General features: G+C 43.9%; 1 protein-coding gene across 7 annotated transcripts in view; it reads right to left on the reverse strand.

Moving 5' to 3' along the window:
- LRRC8D (leucine rich repeat containing 8 VRAC subunit D) overlaps window positions 1-9,128 on the reverse strand; it is a 126,140-nt gene extending 117,012 nt beyond the window's left edge. For 2 of the 7 annotated variants that reach the window (XM_066376837.1, XM_066376829.1), the window contains exon 1: window positions 6,516-9,127. The gene's annotated coding sequence lies outside the window, so the exon portion shown is untranslated. The other 5 variants (XM_066376838.1, XM_066376830.1, XM_066376835.1 and 2 more) reach the window with 4 other exon arrangements.
- Window positions 9,129-22,466: the final 13,338 nt, after the last annotated feature.

The raw sequence follows: 22,466 nt of genomic DNA on the forward strand, positions 1-22,466 counted from the left end.
CACATTCAGGTTTGCTGTTATTAGGTAAATATCCAAATTTCCTCTGTCCCTTTCCGAGGGGTTTCATGGGCTTCAAAAACATCTCCTCCCAGCTGTCTTCTTTCCAGATGCTAAAAATACTAATATTTTTATCAGAAAAAAAAATGGGCAAGGCCCTGTTCTCATGGAGCCTCCATTCAAGAGGGAATATCTCCACTTCCCAGTGCCATTACATCACTCATCCAGCTCTGGTGTCTTTCCAAAAGTCAGGTGCCCATGCTTTGAACAAAGCACAGTGGAAACTCAATTAAGACTGTGTTTCCAATTTTTTTTTGTTGAAGCTTAACATTTCCTGTTCTTTGTAACTTTAAGTGGGACAACATTGTGGAAGTATTTGTGAAGCCTTTTCCTGGGTTTTCCCACCAAAATACTATCCTATGACAGTTCCATAATTTCCCCTTTAATGCCCGACTTCATATATGCCAACAAAGAAACTCACCTGCAAATCTTCTGAGGACTAACATATCCCAGTATGGTTTCCCTGGAGTAAATCCCCATGGGTTAGAGATTTCATAATTCACAAGAGTTTACTGTCATCTGTAACCTAGAAATTCCACTGTGGGCTCCTTCTTTAGGAGCAATTATGTAAATAAGACCTGAAGGACCCCACTATTTACACATCTTTAAGCAGAAGGGAAATCTTTATCCTTAGACATCTTTATTTGTGGTCTCTAATGCTGATGGAGTCAAATGCTTGCCACTCCCTGTGTGAGCTGCAGCTAATCAAATCACCTTCCCTGGGCCTCCCATTAATAAAATTCTTTCTTTCTATTCAAAATGATACACTGCATCCCTCATCCCAAGGCGACTTCAATTTTGATACAACCTTTGACAGTATAAAAGTATCTAAAGATTCTCAAATATTTCACACCCCCCCCCCAAAAATATCATACATTCACAAAACATCCATTCTTCTTCTAGTAATGTCCTTCATTGCCAGAGGACAGAGAGAGCTTTCACATGTGAACCAGTACGGAAGTGAGAGCAGGCACACTGTACCATGTGGACAGACACGCAGCAAGGGATTGAGGCACAATAAACATTCATAACAAAGAGGCTGCACGTGTTGGCTGCAATATCTGGAATTCTGGGCTAGCTCTCTCAACATCAGTATTGGGTAGCTGCCATCTGAACCAAGGGGTCTGTTTAAATCTAGTTTGTTGGAGAAATCTAGAACACTTGAAGAACTTGGCAATGAGTCACCTAGCATTTCTGACCTGCCTGCTTCAAAAGACATCTGAGAATGGTAATTTTCTAATGTCTTCTCACTGAAATCTGATAAGTATGAAATTACACCAATGACAAGCTAAAGCCTACTTCTGGGAAAATGACTTCTTTCTAAGCCCAATCCTCTCTCTCTCCTTCTCTAAATGTAAAGCTATCATTAAGCATTTGGGGCATACTAGCAAAAAGAAAAGAAAAAAAAAAAAGCTTAGCCTGAGTGGGGACCAAATTCATATGTGACTTTTCCAGTACCAGTTACCCTGTTTACTCTTCACAAATTTCAAAAGCAACTCTGATCTGGCAAGCTTCAGATTTCCATAAAACATTAGAATTCTCTGCTAGGTATCTTAACAGAATTACAAAGATCCCAGAGGATAGAGTATAGATTTCAGAAGCTTGCAACAGACTCAAATAATTTCAAAAGGGCACTTCAGGTGTAAACATTAGCAAAAACTAAATGCAAGGTAGGTTGGCCACAAATTCAGAAGCCCCTAAACTACGGATTGCCCAACCCCTCGAACTTACTCCTATCACTCAACAGCCCAGCTCTCAAACAGAATCAGCAGTGCCAAACTACTGGGTTCCATGTAGTGACAACAAAGCTTTCCACAGTCACCTCAATTCCTCTCTCATATTATTAGAGCAGAGAATCTAGATTTTAAATCTCAAAAGGCCGGAAGACTGGACCAAAATAAACAGGTTAGCACTGACACATAGACAAAAACAAACAAACATACAAACAAACCAAAAGACTTCCCTTCAACTTTACACAAAAATCTGCCCAAAGAATAGAGGATGGAGCAACTCATACACCAGCTATCTGGAGGTTTAATATCCAAAACCTGTACATGAGTCTGTGCTAACCACTGCTATTTCTTTTTTTTTTAAGGCAGTTTTGTCAGTAATTAGACGCCTGTGCTTTGGTGTCAGGAAACAGTTGTCCTACTGCACTCTTGGCTGACCAGATCACATCTCAATTACCATATTCAATTCCAGAGGCCTGTTACTCTTCGGGAGATTCTGGCAGACTGACTGAGAAAACACCTAGAAACCATGTCCCCTGCAAAACCGTGAAGAGTTGGGACTAGTTTGCATTGAAAAATGTTAACTGGGAGGAAGGAGACATCATACTGTCTTTGTGCACTAAAAGGGCTGTCCTGTGGCCAGGGATAGTTCCAGAGGAACAGAACCAGTGGAAGGAAGTTTCAAATAATAACCATATACATCAGGGGTCCCCAAACTACGGCCCGCGGGCTGCATGAGGCCCCCTGAGGCCATTTATCCAGCCCCCGCCGCACTTCTGGAAGGGGCACCTCTTTCATTGGTGGTCAGTGAGAGGAGCATATTGAACATGTCATTAGCCAAAAGCAGGCCCATAGTTCCCATTGAAATACAGGTCAGTTTGTTGATTTAAATTTACTTGTTCTTTATTTTAACTATTGTATTTGTTCCCATTTTGTTTTTTTACTTTAAAATAAGATATGTGCAGTGTGCATAGGGATTTGTTCATATTTTTTATAGTCCGGCCCTCCGATGGTCTGAGGGACAGTGAACTGGCCCCCTGTGTAAAAAGTTTGGGGACCCCTGATATACATAGTCCAAAAATATAATGGCACGCCTTCAAAAGCACAGCAGGTCCTTGAATAGCCTCATTTCATTCAAAGTCGTTTCACTGTAACACTGATAAGATGCTGAAGGAACTTAAAGCTCTTGTTTATATTAATTAGCCTATGATAAAACAAGCTTTGTTACATATGGTTTCACTTAGAGTTGTGCAGAACCTACTGAAGACTTTCAATGAGGACACAACAATCAAGTCCCCTGCTCCTTGGGGAGCTTAAACAGAGGCTGCCTAGCAAGTGTAAAAACATACTAAAGTTAGACCAGGATCTCTCTAAAATTACAGTTCCCCACTTTACCCAATATTATAGTTCCCTGCTAGCTGATCCTGCCACAATCTCCAAATGCCTTCTTCTCATTAGGATCTGCCTACATCCTAATGTAGAAATCTCCTAGATTGGCTTCCTAAGCTCAATGTCCTTCCCTGCATGTCAAGAACCATCTCCCTTCAAGGCCTGTTCAGAGATATAACCTCACTTCACTGTGGCCTTTATATTTACTGTCTTGAGCAGGGTTTCTCACCTCTGGAACTACTGACATTTTAGACAGGATAATTCTTTATTGTGGGGCAATAGCCTGGGCACTGCAGAATGTTTAGCAGGATCCCTGGCCTCTACCCACTAGATGTCAGTAGCACCTGCCTCCCAGCCCTGACAAGCACAAATGTCTTCAGACATTGCCAAATGTCTGCTGAAAGGCAAAATCGCCCCCTGTTAAGAACCACTTTTCTCAAGGCAAATGATTAACACCACTGTCTTGTGGTTCAAGTTTTCCACTAACTAGTTTCTCTCTACCTTCCTTCATTAGTCATGCTCTCTGTTCCAGCCAGGAAAACTTATTTACTATTTTTGATCTATGACAGACCTCAAACCTTCTCCTAATTGTGTTGTGTGTCCCCTCCTGCTTCTCCAACACACACACTTCTATCTGGCTCCAAACACCATTTCCACTTCAGTATACCTTGACCTTCTAGACAAATGCAATTGTCCCCTTCTGGTAGTGTTCTCATGTGTACCTGACTTACCTGCCATTAGTTCAAGAATCCTCTCCTTCTTTGTTAGGGCATCACTTACTGCTAGTTCTCAATTAGTATGGACTGTTGTTTCTTAGAATGTGAAATAGTAATTCCAATTATGCATGAAAAATAAGTGAAATCCCTTACCAAATACAATTTTAAGAACATATGTGATCATGAGTACACAGTTTTGACAAAAACTTTACTTTTTCATAGCTGTTGCCAATTCACCTACAGAACTGAGACTGAACTAAGACTAATTTCTAAAACACAGCTACCAAAACAATTTAGCTACTGAGATATAATGAGCACATCAACATTTTCTAAAATTAATAAAAAAGCTCTACACAATATAAATGTTAAGAAAAAAAGCCAACTTTTGACCAAGTTTTTTTTTCTTTTGTTTAATTCTGTAAACCTTGGCAGGGAGAAAAAGATACAAATATGGCTCAATACTTTTACTGCTTTACCATGCACTACTCAACGTGGTAATGGGACACACGGAGGGACTGGGTCATCTAAGGACAGTTTCCTCTCCAAACTTCTAAGGTGTTAAGTTTAAATCAACAAAGTGTACACACACACACTTCAATACTAAGGAGACAAATCTAAGATAAAATGTTCAAATATATAAATAAACCGTGTCAATTCAAGAGTTTTATTTTTTAGCCCAGCTTCATGGACTACCTGATCATTTTACAAGAGGCTTCTAAATAGACTAGAGACCAAACACTCCAAATCAACTTTGCCAGATTTGTATTTTAACTACCTGATTTTCATCTCAAGATCTTTCCTATCTTGCTCTTGCATTTTTAATGTCAAACACTGGAGAGGTGACAACTCTAACCCTTTTCTAACTGATGGTAGGTGTTTAGTCAGTACTTATAAACCGTATAAACAAATGCTCTCTGAAGACCCCATTTACTGGTTATGGTCTGGGATCCTTCCCACAAAAAAAAAGTCTGTAAGAAACAGAGGTCCCAGCAGCTTTGGTAGGGAAGGTCTGAATCACTGTCATTCTTGGCACTTGGAAGTGCCCTTGGGTTGTTTATGAGGTAAATGGTGATCACCATTACTGCAGACAGGAAGTCCCTACCCATCCCAGACTCTTTCAATGCCCAGCATAGGACACATAATAGGTGCTCAATAAATGCTGACTGAATGGAATTTTACTATCAAAGCTGCTAAGAGAAGTCAGCTATCTCTTGACTACTGTTTGTATTTATTTTTTATTGATTGATTTGAGATAGAGGAGAGAAAGGAGGGAGAGGGGGAAAGAGAGAGAGAGAGAGAGAGAGAGAGAGAAACATCAATTTGTTATTCCACTTATGCATTCATTGGTTGATTCTTGTATGCACCCTAACAGAAGACTGAACCTGCAACCTTGTTGAATCCAGAGAACTCTCTAACTGAGAGCTAATGGGCCAGGGACTACTGTTAGCTCTTTCAAAATATGTCCTAATAGTCTTCTTCGCCCAACAAGAAATATTTTCCAAAATCAAGGAGAAAAGGAAGACATCTGCAAAGCTGAAGGAGCCATGCATAAGCCCAAGTGGCTCAAGTTGGCCCCACAGCCGGCTAGGGCTCCCCAATACCTCTTCTTCATCTCTGTTTCCCTCCTAAGTGATCCCTCCCTCTCATCTTTGCGTTTTTCCCCGGAAAACCCTACCTTCCCACCTTCTGCCCTACTCACCCCCAACTGTATACCAGGTGGGACCCCACACCCCACCTTCCCTCTCCAACAGGGACCTACCTCTCCTCCCCTCGACCTGTAGAAGCTTTTCTTCACTGCGGCTGGCTTTTTAAGAAACCAAAACCTTATTTCTTCATCCGTAAGAAATAGCCCGAATAAAGGACCCCAGGAAGAGGAAGGCCCCCTACTGACTCTACAGTAAACGGAGGTGACGGTTCACTAGGCAACCATCCCCCAGTCCTACTCCTTTCCAAGCGCCTGGACAGGATTCCTGCAGAAGTCCCGCTCCCAAGTGCCCACGCTTCCAAACAAGCTAGAAGCGGATTATACCGGTACCCAAGCCGGAGATGGCCCGCGGCGGGTTGGGTGCACCTGCACGCCCCCAGTTCCCGCCTCCCGCCTCTGGGGGCGGGGCGCGGCCCTCACCTCCCCGCCCAGCCTACGCGGGCAGAGACGGACGGGAGGCGTAGCTGGTAAGTTAAAGACCTCACCTTCTGGGAACCAGGCCAGCAAGGCCAGACACCAAACAGCCGCCTCCAGGAGGAATCAGCGGAGCCGCACCCGGGTCCCCCGCCCTTCGGACAGGACGGAGGGAGGCGAGAGAGAGGAGCGCGCGCGAGGGGGAGCCGAAGGGAGGAGGACGGCCTCTCTTCCCGCGGAGCTCACCGCTCGCGGCCCGGGCGCCCGCCACTCCTGTTTCTCAAAGCGGAGCAACCTTCCAGCCAGAGGGCTCAGAGGCGGGAGCCCAGCCCGGCCCCCTTAGCCACACGCCACCCCCTTTTCGTCCCCTCGCTGCGAGTCCACGCCAGCCTCCGCTCGGGCCGCGGCGCCGCGGGGTGGGACGCCTGCGTCGCGCCGGCGCGCTCCGGCTCCGGCTCCCACCTGCGCCGCCGGGGCCCCTTCCCCGGAGAGGTGCGCACCAACCTTGGAGGGCAGCCCAGGCAGCTTGGCCGCCGCGCCACGGCTTATGCTGAGGCTGGAGGTGGCGGCATCACCTGCGGCGGGCGGCGGCTGCACCGGGGCGCGGCGGGGCGGCGGAGGCGCGCGGCGCCCTGGACCCTGCTCCCGCGGCCCCGCCCGCGGCGGCCACCTGGAAGCGCGGCGGACGAGCCGGGGCACCACGGGCGGCGGCAGCGGCGGCGACAGGAGCAGCAGCACATGACTCTGTAACGGGGGGGAATTAGACAAAGCGTAACATGGACTCCGGGTCCGTGCAGGCGCTGCTGCTCCGGGACCAACCGCAGCCGGCGAGCTCCGCGACTGGCTCGGCCGCAGCCAATGGGGCGGGCCCGGGCCTCCATGTGATTGCAAGCGCTGGCCCCTGGTTGCTCTGCCGCGCCAGCCGAGGGTCGGGGCGCTTCCGCAGCCCAGCGGGCGAGCTGACCAAAGCTGGTTGTGTGGCGAGTTAGGGGGCCCAGGGTCGGGGATTGGCCGCAGGAGGCTGCTGGACGCCGAGCAGGTGCATGGGGCGGGGAAGAGCGGCGGCCGTGATCATTGTCGCCGAAATACTGTCAACGCCCACCTGGGCAGGACGAGGTGCCAGACAGCCGCTGTCGTCGGGAGTGGGTGGGGGGAAAGGGGAGCGAGAAAACGTCCGGAAACCTTCGCCATTCGTTGACTAAAACTCTAATATTATGACTTGGGGAGAAATGCAATGCAATAGGGGGGAATTTGCATAAAAGTCATGTAAGCGGCTTCCAACCCTAAGGAGAAACTGCTTACCTTGGATTTCAGGTGCAAATAACTATTTTGGCTCGAGTCGCTTCCCAGCCTCATTTGTTCTGTCTCTGCTATTAAAGCTATACTGGAGAGTCAGTTTTTCTCATCTAAGTCTACTCTTTTTTTACCCATTTCGTTTTGCCAAAAACGTCTTGTATCTGAAGCAGGGAGGGGAAGGTTTTACCTCTGCTAAGAGGTATTTTCCAACCTGATTTCCCTCTTGGTTTTGTTTTAAGATCAAAGTACGAATATTTTCAGTCTTTTTCATGGGTGGGGAAGAGGAGCAGGGGTCAATCAAGTCAGGAGGGACGTTTGGAATTGTTGGGTTTTAACAAGACAGATGTTCCATCCAGTGCGTTGATATCTCCTTTTATCTAATTCCACCCATTTCTGAGAACTATGGGAAGTCTCACCTCTCTTACACCACAATCTCTTCACGTCAGTGAATGTTCAATCAACATTTACTCAACACCTAAAATGTTCTCTAGAAAGCATGCTGTGCAGAATGTTAACAGGTCCTCAGGAAGCTGTGGGTTCAGATACAGTGAGGCATTGAAGAAAGGGGTGTTCTACGGTTTCAGGAAAGACTCAGAGAGAAGAGACTGATAGAACGGACCTGTGGATTGTGAGTGAGACTCAGAGAGAAGAGACTGATAGAACGGACCTGTGGATTGTGAGTGCTTGCTTTCAGGCACCGGAAGTAAAGAAGAAAAGTCCTGACAGGGAGGAGTATGAACAGAAAGGTCCACAGCACATTGGAAGGACTGTCATAAACTAGTTTCCAGATGACATTAGATTTTGAACACTCCTGACTGCTTGCTTTCTCACTTTCCTTGCCCTGTCCCTCTTGCCAGCAGCCTCTCCTCTTGCACACACCCAGGAGCCCTGTGGCAAGTGAACTAATCACAGTACCAGATTTGCTGAACTATGAGGTCAGAGCAGTTTTCAAACTATCATCTAGGGGTGTGATATTTTGATTCAAAACATCTCACTATTATAATTAACTTGGAATGTTTTGCTGTCTGTAAAAACACTGTGTTCCATGTTTTGATCTTCCATGGGCTTTAAACTATGGTTCTAGATTTGAGAGAAATAAATGTATTAGCAAGATTGGTATAAATTGAGAAAAGAAAAAGTAATACCCAGGAAATCATCAATTGTAGAGAAATGGGTGTTCCTATACATTATGAATGTGAGTGCAATTGGATAAATTCCTTTGGAGAAGAGTTTGGAAGTTTTTGATAAAATAAATATGTGTGTTCTTTAACCAGGTAATTCTGCACCTTGGAATTTACACTTTGAACATATTTATGCCAAATTTATATATTTCAGAAGTAAACCTTTGTATAAATATATATATATATATATACATACAGGCCCTGGCCGGTTGGCTCAGCAGTAGAGTGTCAATGTGGTGTGTGGATGTCCAGGGTTTGATTCCCGGTTAGGGCACACAGGAGAAACGCCCGTCCTCTTCTCCACCCCCTCTCTTCTCTCTCTCTGTCTTCTCCCCTCCTGCAGTCGTGGCTCAATTGGAGCAAGTTGGTCCCCTGGCACTGAGGATGGCTTCATGGCCTCTGCCTCAGGCACTAAAAAATGGCTCCGGTTGCAATGGAGCAAAGCTTCAGATGGGCAGAGCATTGCCCCCTAGTGGGCTTTCTGGGTGGATTCTGGTCAGAGTGTATGCAGGAATCTGTCTCTGCCTCCCCTCCTCTCACTAATTAAAAAATACGTATGTGTGCACAGGTATGTTTATTGCAGCATTGTCTATAAGTGGAAACATAACCGTGTAAAAGTCTGCTAAAATCACTGAGAAACTAGTTAAGAAAATTATGCTAGATCTGTACAAGAAAACTTTAAGAAGCTATTAATAAAAATAAGATAGTTCTATTTGTACCAACATAGAAGAATGTCTAAAATCTGTAAGTGAAAAAAGCAAGTTGCAGAACAAGCCGAATTGCATGATCTCATTTTTATTTGTATTTCTTGTCTTTATATGTATGTTATTAAATGTATGCTTAGAAGAAATCTGGATGCATACATAACAAGCAGTTAATGATGGTTATTTCTGGATGTGGGAATACCACATCCTGGCTGTCATTTTCTGTTGCAAAATTCTGTATGTTTGAATTGTTCTTATGTTGAGCATGTATTACTTTGATAATAAGAAAACTAATAAAAAGATTTTTTTTTTCTGAAGTGAGAAGCAGGGAGGCAGAGAGACTCCTGCATGCACCCAGCCAGGATCTACCCAGCTTGCCCACTAGGGGGCGATGCTCTGCCCATCTGGGGCATTGCTCCATTGTGGCTGGAACCATTCTATCACCTGAGGTGGAGGCTATGGAGCCATCCTCAGCGCCCGGGCCAAGTTTGCTCCAATGGAGCCTTGGCTGCAAGAGGGGAAGAGAGAGACAGAGAGAAAGGAGAGGGGGAAGGGTGGAGAAGCAGATGGGCGCCTCTGTATGCCCATCCTGTATGTCCACCAGGACTTCCACATGCCAGGCCGACGCTCTACAACTGAGCCAACCAGCCAGGGCCTAAAAAGATTTTTAAAGATAAATTTGGTAAGAGCTCTCCCAATGACAAATAATGAAAGTTCACTCTGATGGTCTAAATTGTAAAAAGCTATCAGCTTCTACTGTTCCCCAAGGAAAACAAATGAGAAGGAGGCAGCAGCAAAGGACAAAACTGATTTGACACTGGGTTCAAAATTAAATATGATAGAAAAGGGTTCTGAAGCTACGCTGGACTTATCTATAGACATGAGGTGGCAGAAACACAAAAAGGTGTCAAGGAAGTTCTATTCAGAACCTTACAGAGTACTTCCTGACCATGCTGAATTGTTTTATGCTCAGGAATGGCAACTGTTCCAGCACATGGGAAATCTATATCACTAATAATAAAATAGCCACAGTGCTTATGAGAGGCCCGGCACTTCTCTAAGTACTCTACATACATTCACATTTAGACCTCATAACAACCATATGAGATGTATACTATTACTAGCCTCATTTTTTAGACAGGAAATGAAGGCCTGGAAAGATTATATAAATAGCTGAAGATTACTCAGCCTTTAAGTGGCAGAGTTAGACTTTTAAGTCAGGTAACCTAACTAGACATCCAAGCACTTACAATACTGTCTAAAAGAACCTGTGGTGGCACAGTGGATAAAGTGTAGACCTGGAACACTGAGGTCGCTGATTCAAAATGCCGGGCTTGCCTGGTCAAGGCATGTATGGGAGTTGATGCTTCCTGCTCCTCCCCCTTCTCTCTCTCTCTCTCTCTCTCTCTCTCCCTCTCTCCCTCTCCCCCCCCCCCTCTCCCCTCTCTAAAATGATTTTTTTTTGTATTTTTCTGAAGTGAGAAGCGGGGAAGCAGAGAGACAGACTCCTGCATGCACCTAACTGAGATCCACCTGGCATGCCCACCAGGGGGCGATACTCAGCCCATTTGGGGTGTTGCTCTGTTGCAACCGGAGCCATTCTAATGCCTGAGGCGGAGGCCATGGAGCCATCCTCAGAGCCTGGGCAGACTTTGCTCCAATGGAGCCTTGGCTGCGGGCGGGGAAGAGAGAGAGAAAGGTGAGGGGGAGGGGTGGAGAAGCTGATGAGCACTTCTCCTGTGTGCCCTGGCCAGGAATCAAACCCTGGACATCCACACGCCAGGCCAACACTCTACCACTGAGCCAATTGGCCAGGACCTGAAATGAACTTTAAAAAATAAAAATAGGCCCTGGCCAGTTGGCTCAGCGGTAGTGTGTCGGCCTGGCGTGCGGGAGTCCCAGGTTTGATTCCCGGCCAGGGCACACAGAAGCACCCATCTGCTTCTCCACCCCTCCCCCTCTCCTTCCTCTCTGTCTCTCTCTTCCCCTCCTGCAGCCGAGGCTCCATTGGAGCAAAGATGGCCCGGGCACTGAGGATGGCTCTGTGGCCTCTGCCTCAGGCCCTAGAATGGCTCTGGATGCAACAGAGCGACACCCCAGAGGGGCAGAGCATCGCCCCCTGGTGGGCATGCCAGGTGGATCCTGGTCGAGCTCATGCGGGAGTCTGTCTGACTGCCTTCCTGTTTCCAGCTTCAGAAAAATGAAAGAAAAAAAAAGAACCAGGTAAGATAAAAATCATATGCACATCTCTTTTTACAAAAAAAAAAATATATATATATATATATATATATATATATATATATATTTATAATTCTTAGTTGATTGGTGCTATCTAAAGTATTCCATGTGGCCTACCCTAAGGCCCTCAATGATACATATTGAATGAATGAATGACTTTATTAGAGAAGAATCTGAGCTCCTTAGAGGAGTGATTTTTGTCATCACCTAATAGAATGTCCAATATGTGATAAGCAATATTAATTTCAATAATCAGTCAACATGTTGAAAATTATTTTAAAAAAAAAATCAAGCTTTGTAAATTGACCCCAAATACATTGGCATAGTTTACCAATAATATGTTGAATTTCTTGTGAAGACTAGCCCTGTGGGGACAGGGCTAGGTATGGACATACCTGCATAACCATATGTAAGTGTAGAATATATACTGCTCACAAAAATTAGGGGATATTTTATAGTAGGGGTCCCCAAACTTTTTACACAGGGAACCAGTTCACTGTCCCTCAGACCATTGGAGGGCCACCACATACAGTGCTCCTCTCACTGACCACCAATGAAAGAGGTGCCCCTTCTGGAAGTGTGGTGGGGGGCCGGATAAATGGCCTCAGGGCCGCATGTAGTTTGGGGAAGTCTGTTTTATAGCTTTATACTCATTTTGAAATATCCTCTAATTGTGCTCACAAAAATTAGGGGGTACTTTATCGCTTCATATCCATTTTGAAATATCCCCTAATTTTTGTGAGCAGTATATTTGTTTGGAAAGTGGCAGTAATGCTGAAGAGATGGAGAAATTTATATTATTTGAGCCTCTCTTTCTCTCACCTCTACTGGTTTCTATAATGGGGATAATAATATATATTATATCTACAGTTATTGGGAGACCAAGGATTAAATGACATGGAAATGACTTAACCAAGTGCCTAGAACATAGGTATTACACAGTAAGTGTTACCTATTATAAGTGTGTCCACTTATTATAACTGTGACCTGACTTCTTGATGTATTATGACCATATATATCACAGCTAACATAATGTACAATGGCTGGGAGCTCATATACATAAAATGCTTTGAAATTATAATGTAGGGGCTCAGCCTAAGCAAATAGTAAAAGTAGTCTTCTGCCTTCCCTTCCATGACAGTACACTCATTCTCATTTCCTTCAGGCAAGCTCATCCATCACATGAGCTTTGAATTCTCTGTGTCAACAACTCATTATTTATATCTCCAGCATAGTTCTCTCTCCTGAACTCCAATTTTTTCTAACAGCTTACTTGGTTTCCCACTTAGACATCTAATAGATTTCTCAAACTTAGCAAGCTCAACACTAAATTCCTGATTTCTTCTGCTGCACTACCTCTTGCCTCTTCATTCTATTTCTTTAAATGCGTTAAAACCAGTAGTGGGATTCAAATAATTTCACAACCGGCTCTCTTTCCTAATGACCATTTTAAGTATAAAAAAAATTTTTAAGTAGTATTTCACCAAAGGTCTAATGAGTTTTAAGAAATAAAGAAATAAATATTACAAGCATAATTCCGTCATATTTTTTTCACCTATGGATGGAATGAACATGACTACAGGTGCTAAGAATACGCTGTTGCGCAGGTGAATGTTAAAAAATTGTAAGGAATGTTAATTTGTGATTTCCACATTGGTTCTCTCCAATCAGAGAGAACCCTGATTACAAGTGCCATTTTAACAAGTTCACCAAATTCAACAAAAAATTAGATATTGGTTCTGCCAAACCAGTGCAAACTGGCTGTATCCCACCACTGGTTAAAAACATTTTACTTCTTAGACTAAAACTCTCATCCTTAGAGGTAGGAAACAGATTCTCTCCCTTCACAGCTGAGGAAATTGAAATGCTGGTGACACTATGAAGAATGAGCAGCTGGAGGAGGAGAACAGAGGGGAGGAAATGAAACTGGGGGAAATGTGTGGGGTAACTCTTCATGAGTACTGAAGTATCAAGGTCCAAAGAGGAAGGGAAATTGCTAGACTGCTATAGTTGGAACTAATATGATGAAATTGAAATAAACAAAAAATACTAGGAGCACATGTTTTGATTAATTACAGTGAGAACAAAGAAGTGTACCTATACCTCCTACAGTGGATTCATAGAGTGAAACAATCAGGGTGGCCTCCCCAAGTAAGCCAGTGCTTCTTAAGTGATATTCTGGAACTCAGTGTTTCCTTCACTTGGGACATTTATTCTAAAAGTAGAAAGAAATAATATTTAATCTGGTCAGGCAGTGGTGCAGTGGATGGAGTGTTGGCCTGGGATGCTGAGGATTGAGGTTCAAAACCCTGAGGTCGCTGGCTTGAGCACAGGGTCGCTGGCTTGAGCATGAGATCATAAACATGACTTCATGGTCACTGGCTTGAGCAAGGGGTCACTGGCTCAGCTGGAACCCCGTTGTCAAGGCACATATGAGAAGCAATCAATGAACAACTAAGGTGCTGCAACTATGAGTGATGCTTCTCATCTCTCTCCTTTCCTGCCTGTCTGTCTCTCTCTCTTTTGCTATAAAAAAAATCATATTTAGCCACTTGAAGATCTGTACCCATATCTTCTGCCTCCCTTCCTGCTGCTACTAGGGACGAGCTATCCATGCTTTTATGGAAAGCCAGACTTTTCACTTTTGCACCAATCTCATCCAATTTCAAATGATAACTCTAGCAATTGTCTCCAGTATATCATTGATTTTCGACTTTTTTTTTTTTTTTTTTTTTTCATTTTTCTGAAGCTGGAAACAGGGAGAGACAGTCAGACAGACTCCCGCATGCGCCCGACCGGGATCCACCCGGCACGCCCACCAGGGGCGACGCTCTGCCCACCAGGGGGCGATGCTCTGCCCATCCTGGGCGTCGCCATGTTGCGACCAGAGCCACTCCAGCGCCTGAGGCAGAGGCCACAGAGCCATCCCCAGCGCCCGGGCCATCTTTGCTCCAATGGAGCCTTGGCTGCGGGAGGGGAAGAGAGAGACAGAGAGGAAAGCGCGGCGGAGGGGTGGAGAAGCAAATGGGCGCTTCTCCTGTGTGCCCTGGCCGGGAATCGAACCCGGGTCCTCCGCACGCTAGGCCGACGCTCTACCGCTGAGCCAACCGGCCAGGGCTGATTTTCGACTTTTTACTGGATGATTGCCATCACTATTTTTTAAAAAAATGCTATTTCTCCCATCTTAAGAAATAAAGTGTCTCTTAACGTTGCTTCCCTATTCCACTTCTCTACTCTCCTTTGCATCTAAACATCTCAGAATTGTCACCGTCTCCGATTCCTTTCTTCCCATTTTTTGTTCAGCTCACTCTAATCAGGGCTTTATTACCAAACGCGTTATTGAAACTGACCTTGCTGAGGTAACTGACAACTTCCACTTTGCTAAATACAGTGATCAATTCTTGGTGTTTATTAAATGACCTCTCAGCCGCATTGGACACCATTGACTACTTTCTCCTCTTTGATAAACTGCCTTCTCTTGCCTTCCAAGACACTGACTCACTCCCTTCAAGGAGCTCATCCCGTCACAGAGCTTTGATTTTCCTCTCCGTGCAACAACTCTACATTTCATATCACCAGGGTACTTCTCTCTCCTGAGATCCAGTGTGCACTTTAACAGCTTACTTGCTTTCCCTTCTTAGACATCTGATAGATATCTCAAACTTAACAAGTCCAAAACCAAACTACTTTCCAAAAAACACCTGAGGTCCCCCCTCTGTAAATGGTGACCCATCCTTCCAAATGCTTGGGCTAAACGCCTTGACTCCTCTTTCTCTCACAATCTACAATAAAACTGTCAGGAAATCCCGTTGGCTCCACCTTCTAAATATCCACCTCCATTGTTACACTTTGATTCCATCCATCATCTATCTCCTGGATTAAATCATTTGCCACCTAACTAGTCTGTGTGCTTCCACTCCTGCTGCGCTGCTCCCCACAGTCTATTCTGACCAGCAGCCAAAGCGATTCTTTTAGCATGTAAATCTAATGAACTCATTCCTACCCCAAACCCTGTGATGGCCCATCTACTTAGAGGAAAGCCAGTGTTCTTACAATGGTTTGCAAGGTCCTTATGTGATTTATATCCTCCTCCCCCATAAATGTCACTTACTCAGGGAAGCATACCCTGACAGCTACACTAAAATTGAAAGTCCCTGCCTACACCTATTCTTCTTACCTTGCTTTATTATTTTCCTCTGAGCACTCATCACTTTTTTTTTAAGTGAGACCGACTCCCTTATGTGCCCCAACTATGTTCCACTTGGCAACTCCATCTAGGGCTCATGCTCAAATACTGAGCTATTTATAGCACCTGAGGCTGACATGCTGGACCAATCAGGCTGTCTTCAGCAACTAGGGCCAATGCTCAAACCAATTGAGCCACTGGCCAGGGCCTTTTTACTTATTAACTATATATTTTTGTTTAATATCTATTTCTCCCTGCTAGAATAGAAGTTCTTTATTTTTTAAAATATTTTTATTTATTTTTAGAGAGAGGAGAGAGAAAGAAAAGGGGGAGGAGTGGGGAGCTTCAACTCGTAGTTGCTTCTCTTATGTACCTTCACCAGGCAAGCCTGGATTTTCGAACCAGCAACTTCAGCATTCCAGGTTGACACTTTATCCACTGTGCCACCACAGATCAAGCATAAATTTTCTAAAGACAAAAGGTTTTATCTGCCTTGCTCATTGATGTATCCCAGGTATTTAGAATAGTGTCTGGCACATAATAGACATTCAATAATTATGTTCTGATGAATGAATGAATATATTCCAGGTAACTAGTAAATATAAACTCAAGAAAATATTTCCCAGAAAGATTTTTTTCATATCATGCTGTTCTCTAAGTATTTATTAATTGAGAAAAGCCATTCATATTCAGAGTCTTCAAATCTAGACCTTTTACTATATAATTTATGTGGCAAAATAAGAAACTTGGTAGAAAATACTACCTTTTTGCTAGACCCCCTTACAACAAGAAAAGGGAAAACAATATTATATGAGTTAACAAAGTTGAAAATATCATAATTCCAAAGTCCTAAATTTTATTCTCGTTAAGGAAAATATTTAAACAAAGTAATGTGATAATGAAAAGAATAAGTTAGAGCAGATTAAACATTCACTTCTCATAACATACTGTCGAATTGGAAGGAAACTGTCGAATTGGAAGGTTGTGATGTATTTTAAGCTGACTAAAAGAAAAGGCTTAAGTGAAATAAAACCCCATAGATGTGACATAAACTAGCAAGTGGGAATTTTAATTATAGTTTTTCAAACGTGAAGTTGAAATGACCAAAAAAAAAAAAAATCCTGAGAATAAACACCATAAAAAGAAATTAGGCAATACTTGAAAACATTACAAAACAAAACCAGCCCCCAACGCAAACTGATCTGTATGGTCATTTGAAAAGAGGAAGGAAGAGGAATCACTATTTCCAAATGGTGAGTTGACCATTAAAAAGTCCCCAGGGAGCTCACTGGGTTAGGATGTCTCCTCAGAGGCTTGTCTGTGGGAAGAGATGAGCACAGCCAGAAACGTTGAATGTCCAGATGAGGCTGAGCAGGGCTTGATCTGGGGACAGGAGCGCAGAGGTCAGGAAGAGAGAAGCCAGCCTGTGGGGCTTTCTTTTTATAATTGTTATTATTATTAATTTTAATGGGGTGACATTGATAAATCAGGGTACATATGATCAGAGAAAACATCTCCAGGTTATTTTGACATTTGATTATGTTGCATACCCATCACCCAAAGTCAAATTGTCTTCTGTCACCTTCTAACTGGTTTGTGCCCCTCCCCTCCTCCCACCCCCCATAACCACTACCCTCTTGTCCATGTCTCTGAACCTCATTTTTATGTCCCACCTATGTCTGGAATCATATAGTTCTTAGTTTTTTCTGATTTACTTATTTCACTCAGTATAATGTTATCAAGGTCCATTCATGTTGTTGTAAATGATCTGATGTCATCATTTCTTATGGCTGAGTAGTATTCCATAGTATATATGTACCAAAGCTTTTTAATCCACTCAACTGACGGACACTTGGGTTAACCCCTTATCAGACATATTGTCGAATATGTTTTCCCATTGTGTAGTTTGTCTTTTTATTCTGTTCTTGTTGTCTTTAGCTGTGCACAAGCTTTTTAGTTTGATATAGTCCCATTTGTTTATCCTGTCTTTTATTTCAGTTGCCAGTGGAGATAAATTGGCAAATATATTGCTGTGAGAGATGTCAGAGAGCTTACTGCCTATGTTTTCTTCTAAGATGCTTATGGTTTCATGGCTTACATTTAAGTCTTTTATCTATTTTGAGTTTATTTTTGTGAATGGTGTAAGTTAGTGGTCTAGTTTCATTTTTTTACAGGTAGATGTCCAATTTTCTGGGGTTTTCTTACTCACGGTGACATTACAGTGTTCTGGATTTGAAAGATAATTGTGTCTAAGCACTACCTCTGACTTCATGCTCCAGCTCTTCAAAACAGCACAGCACAGTGACTGAGAGATTGTAATCATGGAGATGCATGTCAGTGTTGCAGCATTGTCTTTTTTTTTCTTTTTAATGAGAGAGAGAGAGAGCAAGAGACAGGAAGGGAGAGAGATGAAAAGCATCAATTCATAGTTGCAGCACCTTAGTTGTTCATTGATTGCTCTCTCATATGTGCCTTGACCAGGGGGCTCTAGCTGAGCCAGTAACCCCTTGCTCAAGCCAGCAACCTTGGGCTCAAGCCAGTGAACATGAGGTCATGTCTATGATCCCACGCTCAAGCTGGTGAACCCATGCTCAAGCCAGCGACCTCGGAGTCTCGAACCTCAGTCCTCAACATCCCAGGCCAACACTCTATCTGCTGCACCACTGCCTGGTTAGGCAAGTCAGCATTGTCTTAATGCGAGCTGCTTCTTGAACAAGACAGATGTATAGGAGAAGGCGGCAGTCCCATTTCCCATTGCTGATATTCTGTAAGTCAGTGTCCTTGTTCAGTCCAGGCAGAGAACCTGAGCCAAAGGGCAGCTATGACCATGAGTTCAAATCTGAATCTAAATCTGAATACATGAGACTAGGTGACCAGGTACATTCCCTTCCTGAGATTCGATGATATCACCTCGAAGTTTATCTCCAGCATACCCCAGATAGTTGCTCTTGCCACCTGCCTCATTAATGTTTGCCTCATCTCCTAAAATCCCTTCTCTTTTTTCTCTTGCTAGGTGAGTAAGAGTTTTGCAAGCTAACTATGTTCATCTCCCTTCTCATTTGTGAGATACCCAGGTGACCGCCTGTAGACCCCAAACCTACATGACAGCTGTAGACCCCAGACTTGCAGAGGGTTTTCTAAAAATATTTTTTTAATTAACTGCCTATATTTAATAATCAGCAAATGCACATAAGTATTCAGATTTCCAGCACTTTTACCAATCAGAGCATCTGGCAAACCTGGAGTAATTGCCACATAGCGAAATCCTGCTGGGGCTGAGTAGCTGCGCCCCTTCCAGCTGGGTCTCACTCTGCAGCTCACAGGGCCTTGGCCACTCCCTGCTGTCCCTGTCAAAGCCTAGAATTATATGCCATGATCATGGCTTTTCAGCATTTGCCATATTCCTCCTTTAATCTATAGACAGACAGCAAATATTTACTTATGGTGTTTCCACTATAAAGGCTGCTGTCTTAGGGACAAATGCTGATGAACTATTTCAGCAGTTTCTCCTTCTTCAAAGACTTGTATGTCAACATAGAGCTCCATGTTTCATAGGACATACTCGAGCTCACTCCATGCTCCCTGGAGCTTTAGCACAAGGGAATTCCCTTTTCTTTTCTTTTCTCTCTCTCTTTTTTTTTTTTTTTTTTTTTTTTTTTTGGTGTATTTTTTCATTTATTTATTTATTTATTGTATTTTTCTGAAGATGGAAATGGGGAGGCAGTCAGACAGACTCCCTCATGAGCCTGACTGGGATCCACCTGGCACGCCTACCAGGGGGGAATGCTCTGCCCATCTGGGGTGTGGCTCTGTTGCAACCAGGGCCATTCTAGCACCTGACGCAGAGGCCATGGGGCCATCTTTAGTGCCTGGGGTGGCTTTGCTCCGGTGGAGCCTTGGCTGGGGGAGGGGAAGAGAGAGACAGAGAGGAAGGAGAAGGAGAGGGGTGGAGAAGTAGATGGGCGCTTCTTCTGTGTACTCTGGGAATCAAACCCGGGAATCCTGCACACCAGTCCAATGCTCTACCACAGAGCCAACCAGCCAGGGCCTAGGAATGCCTTTGTTGATCAAGCTACCCAAAAGATAATTATTTGGAGCAACCATGACAGACCGAGCAATTCAGTCTCATACTATTCATCACCAGAACGCTGCAGCCCGGTGTAAACAGTTTCAACTTTCTCGGGAAGCAGCACGGCAGATTGGGAAATCCTGTCCAAGGGGTCCTATACTGCCCCTTTATTTGGAGTTAACCCTCAAGGACCCCTACCAGGACAACTTTGGCAAATGGATGTTACTCATATACCTTCATTTGGCAAACAGTCATATGTCCACATTACAGTGGATACATATTTCGGATTTATAGTAACCTCTGTCAGAACAGGAGAGGCTGCTAAGCATGTTATAGCTCATTGTCTGTATGCATTGTTCTATTATTGGATTTCCTAAACTGGCTAAACTGAAAATGCTCCTGCATATGGAGCTAAAGTATTTACTGTATTTTGCCATGCTTACAATCTTTAAAATTAAGGTATTATTAAAGTGTACCCAGCAAATATTTTAAGGTCAATTTAAAAAAAAATTTAAAAGGGGGTAGTCATATCCTGGAACTCCTACGGGTCTACCATATCATGCTTTGTACTTAAAAAAATTTTTACATTTCTTTTGAATGCTGATGAACAGGAGACACCAAATCTTTTTCACCTGCAAACTACTACCTTCTTTATTAGATCCAGCTAATAACACTGTTTTGTCTTTTTCCAAATAGCTCCAGATATATGGAAAAGATTTATATAGGCGGATGGGGATCCTCAAACCCCTCAGTGAGATCTTCTGAGCATGGCTTTTAAGATACCTAGAGGCAGAAAAAGCCCAATAGAGATCAGGGGAACTACCAGCTTTTAGGATACACCCTTAAAGGCTCCAATGCCCCAAAGGGGTCTCATAGGACGCCATCTGGGTCCTGCTTCAATAGTGGAAGGGAAGGTCACTGAGCTAAAGCCTGCCAGACTTACATGCCTCTGCTGTGAGGAAACAGGGACACTGGAAGGTAGGCTTCCCCCTCGCTCCTCTAAGGGAGGGTTCAGTCTCTTCCAGCCCTGCTCCAGCCACCTATGACCTAACCTTGCCCAGAAAGCTGGGGTTTGCCACTGAAGGCTGAAGGTGCCCAGGGCCGTCAGCCCCATCTACGACACTGTGGACAAGCCTAGGGTATTTCTTCCAAGAAGCAGGTAAACTGATCTCATTTGCACAAGGGCCACTTAACTATGTTTTGCCTGAATAGTCAGGTTTTTTATTCTTCCCTCGAAGATCTCTGTTGTGGGTGTTGATAGTCCTATTTTCTGCTGCTTTGTTTAATATATAGTGTTTCCTTTATTCCTCCTACCTCAATGCCCCACTCATATTTCAGGCTGGGACCTACTCCTACTTTAGAGCTCTCTCTCCCCCTTTTGCCAACTTCTATTATGAAATTACCTTTGCCACCCAGCTTAGTGTATCCCAAGGTTCTCTTTACCAAGCCACAGTCACAGAGAGCTCCAGGGAAAAGCACCCTGGTCTCATCTCTCCAGGCAGAGGAGAACAGAAGCTCCACATCCACGCATGCTGCAGATGGCTGTTCCAGTCTACCTGAATCATTACCAGCTAGAAGCAGCGGACATTGGGACTTGGACGTGAGCTGCAAAGTATAGAATTGTGACAACAATTCCAGTGCCATGCGGACTTTTCCTGGATGTGGACTTTTCCTGGACTCCTGCTCCTCGTGACAGCTCCTAACAGACTGAACTGGGGTTGGGTTGCTTTTTTCAGGGATTTGGCATGGTGTTGGGGCCAACTTGGACTTGGTGAACATGTTAAGGACACTACTCTTTTATTCTTGCTGTATTGGCCAAGAGTTTGCTTTAAGGCTTTAATTACTGTAGAAAAAAAATAGAGGACTGGATAAAGAAGATGTGGTGCATATACACCAAGGTATGCTGTTCAGCCATAAGAGATGATGACATTGGATCATGTACGGCAAAATGGTGGGGTCTTGATAACATTATACGGAGTGAAATAAGTAAATCAGAAAGGAACAAGAACTGCAGGATTCCATACATTGGTGGGACATAAAAACGAGACTAGGAGACATGGACAAGAGTGTGGTGGTTATGGGGGGTGGGGGGAGGGAAGGAGGGAGAGGGGGAGGGGGAGGGGTACAAAGAAGACTAGATGGAGGGTGAAAGAGGACAATCTCTCTTTGGGTGATGGGTATGCAACAGAACTGGATGACTAGATAACCTGGAGGTGTTTTCTTTGAATATATGTACCCTGATTTATTGATGTCACCCCATTAAAATAAAAATTTATTTATTTAAAAAAAAGAAAGAAAATCAATGTGCTGTGATTTTGAGAGAGCTTTAGAATCTCTGTCATCACCTCAGGTACCTGTTCCAGTGCGTCACAGCCAGCTGGTGAGCAGATATCTTGGAATTATCTTGGATTCATACCCCTCCTGCACCCATATCTATCAACGTGAATGGTCTCTATTTATCCTTGAAAACAGGTATTTTAGCCAAATATTTCTCTCCATTCCCTCTACATAACCTTCCTCTCAAATCCATTGACTCACCCTTGAATTAACGTAATGGTCTCCAGCTAAGGCCCTTATAGCAAGCACACTCTGCCCCTCTAGTTTACATTTACAGGCAAAATAGATGGCTTTGCAATACAACTTTATGGTGCTAGTGCTTGAGTCAGTAACTTGCAGAGGTTTCTGAACACGTTCTCAATAAAACACTGGGTCTGACATTTAAGGTTGGTCCTTGTAGCAGCTCTGATACTGTTCCCAATATCTGCTGTTCTTCTCTGTGTG

The sequence above is a fragment of the Saccopteryx leptura genome, chromosome 3 (genome assembly GCF_036850995.1).
Source record: "Saccopteryx leptura isolate mSacLep1 chromosome 3, mSacLep1_pri_phased_curated, whole genome shotgun sequence".
In the NCBI taxonomy this organism is placed as follows: Eukaryota; Metazoa; Chordata; class Mammalia; order Chiroptera; family Emballonuridae; genus Saccopteryx; species Saccopteryx leptura.